Below are 5,361 nucleotides of genomic sequence, written 5' to 3' on the forward strand. Positions count from 1 at the left end.
GGAAAATGAACAAACAATTCTCAACTTGACTCAATTTTATTTGCAGAGCGCTTTAAACAACTGAACAGTGCTTTACAAATACAAATGAAAAATAAAACAAGACCATTTGAACATAACAGGGCAACAGTTAAAAACAAAACAACACAAGATACTAAATTAAGGGTTCAAGTATCATGCTGTGTTGAACACCAAGGAATAAAAAAAATGATTTTAAATCTGGTTTTAAAAATGGAGAAGCAAAGGGACTTATCTAATGTTCGCCAGAAGGTCAAAACCTTATCCCCTGTGAGCTTCCACTTACTTTTTATCTCTAGGAGCGGCTGGTCAGCTGACCGGAAGATATTGGCCGTAGTGTAGGGATAGCGCAGCTCAGAAGAGTAAAATGGTGCGAGACAATAGTGGCTAGCCTGTGATTTGTAGTTCGTAAATTTCTGGATTTGGGGCTCAAAGTGCAGTCACCCTGTCGCCTTGGTAACACAATCTGCAATCACCATTGGCCAGTATGTGAGCCAGGATAAGGAACTTGTGGAAAGTACACTGCAATTCTTAATCCTTGGGCTATTTGGACGTCAGAGACTTATTGAGAAATGTGAGACCTGGTTTAAATTGTGAAATTTAAAATGTCCTTGAGCAAATGGGGATTAGCTTTCGGATGACTGTTATTATTAGCCTTCCGTCGTCGTCAAGGTAACCGGAAAAAAAAAAAAGACAGCGAGCAGCCCTAAACATTCCGTTATCAGCGGATCCACCCTATCGGACAAATGTTTTTTCAGCCAAGTCATAACAAAAGATTAGTAATCTGGAAGGTGCAGTAAACACCTCATTCAGGTTCCTTGCTCGTAAATGAGCCTCCGTCCTTGTGACATCACGCCAAACGGGCCACGCCTTCACCTCCCCTTCACTAAAACACAAGTGGCCTTTTTGTTTATATTAGCAGACCAGTTTGTTCCAAATCAGCTTTTTCGGATATTTTAGAATCTGCAAGTTTGAGGGTTGTTGGCTGAATGAATTGCATGCCTGCATTGTTGTTTTAAGCTTCAGGGTTCAACTCTCGGCTCTGACCTTCCTGTGCAGATGCACTTTCTGCTTTTGTGGGTTTTCTCTTGGCACTCCGACAAGGCTATAAATTGTCCTTAGGTGTGATTGTGAGTGTGAATGTCACATATGCACTGCTCCCCAAAAATTTGGGATAGTGGGCTTTTGGGTGACATTTCAGGATGACCCTAAAATTCACAATGACCTTGACAGGTCAACTTAATTTGACCTTCTCTAAAATATTGAATGCACAAATCCAACTGTTCACCAATTCAATACGTTTTGCACTTCCTGTCCTCTAACAAAGAGCTAAATGGCAAATTTCACAACAGGTGTTTGATCCATGAATGTTTTGTCGTTCATTCACAACTGGTAATCAAACAGTCCTCTTTATCATATGGTTCACATTTTGACTTCATGAGACCAAGATGACACCTAACAATTCATCAACATGTCCGCTGATAGTGTAGTGGTACACACGCCTGAGTTGTGTGCGGGCAGCGTGGGATCGATTCCCGCTCAGTGACAGTGTCTATGTGTGCCCTGCGACTGGCTGGCGACCAGTTCGGGGTGTAGTCTGCCTTCGCCCATTGACGGCTGGGATAGGCTCCAGCAACTCCCCGCGACCCTATATAGGATAAGCGGTTTGGAAGATGACATGATGACATGACAATTCATCAACATTAAGAGGCTTCAAACACAAAGTGGACTCAAAGTGTCATGAGCAGTTTGGAACAGAGATAGAATGTAAAAGTCACAGAAGGGTATAAACGTGGGCATCATTAGAAATGTTCAAACCTGTTGGTACTTTGCTGTTCAGCTCCTTGCTAGAAAACAACAAATAGTGCAAAACGTAGTGAAACACTGAGCAGTAGGGCTGGACAGTTAATCGAAACTTAATGGTAATTTCAATTTTGGCTTTTCACAATCTTTAAAATGTTATAATCGAAGAAAAACAATTAACGTGTGGCGTGGTGCTTTGTGGTTGTTTTTAACTTTTTAATTTAAATTTCTAGATTCTTAAACTTGTGTTTTGGTCCATTTGAAACATGACATCACTGGCAAATAAATGTTCACTGAACTTTTAGATTTAAAACAGGAAAATAAGTAAAAGTATTCACCGGTGCAAATTACATTTCAAACATCAATAACAAATGGAAATGAAATGTTCTCTTAACATTTTCATTCTATGACAGGGAAATATGTAAAATATACATCACATCAAATACATCAATTTCCCCCTTCTTTAAATTGTCGGCCCTCGCGGTCAACTTTCCCTTTTTTAATCATTGTCGCCATTTTAGAAATTGTCCGGAAAGGGTCGCACAGTGTTATGGAGTTGGACAGAGTGCTGCTGCCCTCTTGTGTGTAAATGCGAAATTTCACCTAGAGTGTATTTTATACGCAACGTCAACAGGGCTACGGGCCACACTTTATTAATTCTATAACAGAGTGTGGAGGCCGCGTAAAATTTGACCGCGGGCCGCATCTGGCCCCCGGGCCGGACCTTGGACACGTTGTAGAGCGTATTCGCGTCATACTGAAATGACTGAAATCACCTGGAAGCTGAATACCGCTAACGTTTTGCGAATAGGATTAATGTTCCCTGTGATTTGTCTAGTGGAAATGGATGGATGTTTGTATGTAAAACTTTTGCTTAAAAACCCAAGGGGAAAAAAGTCTTTGTGAAAATGTACCTTACGAGACTAAATGACACACCAAACCTTTCCCGATAAATGTCAAGTATGTTTTGAGGGACGTCAACGCTAATCTGTCAGCCGGCGTCTCGCTGCTGCGGAAAGGCCGACGATGTGCTCAGCAACAGCTGTCTTCAAGGGCAGCCACCCCCGACAACCCCCGTGAGGTGCTGGGCCCGGCGTCTCGTCGTTATTTCGGGCGTCTCGCTCGGTCGGGATCCTGTCAGCGGCGGCCCGGTCTTCGGTCTTCAGGTGACGCCTCCCTCTGCCCTTATTTCCTCTCCCGCTTTCATCCGCCTGTCTCGGCCGCCTTGAAGACGTGACTTGGCTCATTTCGGAAAAATTCCTGCCTTGGCTGTTTTCATAAGCGTGCATTGTGTTTTACTGCAGGTGCTTTAAGATTTTTTTTCCCCCCCGTCGTGGCGCTCTCACCCCCCCGCCCCTGTCTTCTTTATGAACAAACAGTCGAGCCCCGGCATCGTATCGGACTTCCTATCTTGTGTTTGCGGGGCAACCAGACAACTGTTTCGGCACACACGGTGTGTCACGCTTGGTCTGCGGCCGTCACTTGTCTCCATTCTTTGGAGACGTTTAACTCATAATCAGGCAGGCCATTGAAGCGGCCACGGTTCACTTAGCACAGTACTGTGGGGACGCAGACGGCCTGACTGTAAACACTGATGCAAGCTGCCGGTATTGAATATTTAAGTAAAGTCAGACTCTTGTTCAACATCCTGACTGAGTTGGCGCACCCCTTTATAAAAACAGTGAAAGTCCAAACAAAGCCTGTTTATGTACACCTGTTCATGAAAAAAAACCAGCATAATGCTACTATTTCAAATTATAATTATGGTTGCGACCATATTTAGCATCACTGAGAGATGTAGTTGTCTTTTGACTCATCCGGTGTGTGACGAATCAGCAAATAAACGTTGAAAGAAGACACAAACATAGAAAGGTAGGAAAGCGCTAAACAAGTGACAGCCCATAGAAGACGGCAACTCAGTTTACGAGTGTCACATGACAAAACTGACAAAACAAGTGAACCACGATTGGTCTTTACCTGAGCCATGAGCAAATATGATGTCATTTTCAGTTGAGAGCAATTGGCAAAATGGCCGCCCCATCAGATGGATAAAAATGGGTGGATTTTGATGCTTAAATCATATTCCACAAAGATAATATTAATCAGAATACTGTGTTGAGACAAGTGCAACTGCATAGAACATAAAAAAAAAATAGTTGACTTCCTCTTAGGGGGGGAAAAAAAAAAGTGATACAGTATGTCGTCCTTGCCAGTAGTTCCAACTCAGTCATTGGAGATACACTGTCGCGGGATCAATGGGAAATCATTATGTGCATCAGAAACAAAGAATGGTCTTTGTTCACAATCATTTGTCATTATGTTTAGAATTCAAATTTTATATTTATATGTAATAAGAATTTTATGTATCAAAAGCATTTTGTACTAGTGGCATCTGTACTCTGTATCGGTGAGTACTCAAGGGCGAATATACAAACTGTCATCGTCAGAAAAAAATTATTATTGAAGATACTTAGTCACAGCTGAAAAAAAAAATAGAAAAAGAAGGTAAACTGTAGAAGAAGACAACGAGATCGGAAGAAAAGACTGTTTAAACTGTGACATTTTTTCCATTTTTCTATTGCAGTTTAAAATGTCATGTTTAAATTTGCCAAGAGTAACATTTGTGCAGTATATCGTATCTGCTGCGTAACACAAACAAATGGAGAAAGCAGAGACAAACTGCAAAAGAAGACAACAAGAATCAAGAACAAGAAGATGGCATAAACTGTAATAAAATTTTGGAAGCTTAGTATTAGTTTTTGAAATTTTGATTATCGTAACTTCCATATTTAGCATCTCAGAGCGCAGCAGTTGTCTTTCTGCTTCGCCGATCTGGTGTGTGACACACCAGCAAAAAAGAGACAAGTTGTCTTTTGGCTTCTGTCTGGTGTTTGACGCAAATGCAAAAAAAAAAAAAAAACAAATTAAAAAGAAAACACGATGACTATCACGACAGAGGAGATGATGGTATAAAACTGCGATAAAATTTCAGATGGTAAGTATTATCATTTCAAATTGCAATTATCGTTACTACCGTAATGAGATTCTCTGAAAGTAGGAGTTGTCCTTGGCCATCTTCTCCCATCAGGTGCTTCTTGACACAAAAGCATGAAAACACTACTTTGTATTACTGGCTAAAATGTGGATTGTCGTTACTAGTGTATGTAGCGTCTGAGAATAATAGTTGTTTTTCAAAATTATACGGTTTGTTTTACAGTTTCAAATTCAAATGATTATTACTACCGTATTAAATGACTTCCAGCTGTCAATCATTGTATCTGTTTTTTTTTTTTTACTTTAAATTTCTTGATTGTACAGTGTTTCATAAAGTGATTTGCAGACTCAGTTACAGTACAATCGACATAATAATATAACAGTGACCTTGTTTTGAATCTTCCAATCCAAATAATGCATTGGAAAAAAAGAATCAACTATTTGCTCCTGTACTTGGTGCTTGTTTTTGATGGAGAGTTGTTGTTTTAAGTTAACATTTACAAAGAAAAAACAAAACTTGTTTCCATGCCAGTACAATGCACTCAATCA

The sequence above is a fragment of the Filicampus tigris genome, chromosome 2 (assembly GCF_054856515.1).
Source record: "Filicampus tigris isolate MCC_2025a chromosome 2, RoL_Ftig_1.0, whole genome shotgun sequence".
In the NCBI taxonomy this organism is placed as follows: Eukaryota; Metazoa; Chordata; class Actinopteri; order Syngnathiformes; family Syngnathidae; genus Filicampus; species Filicampus tigris.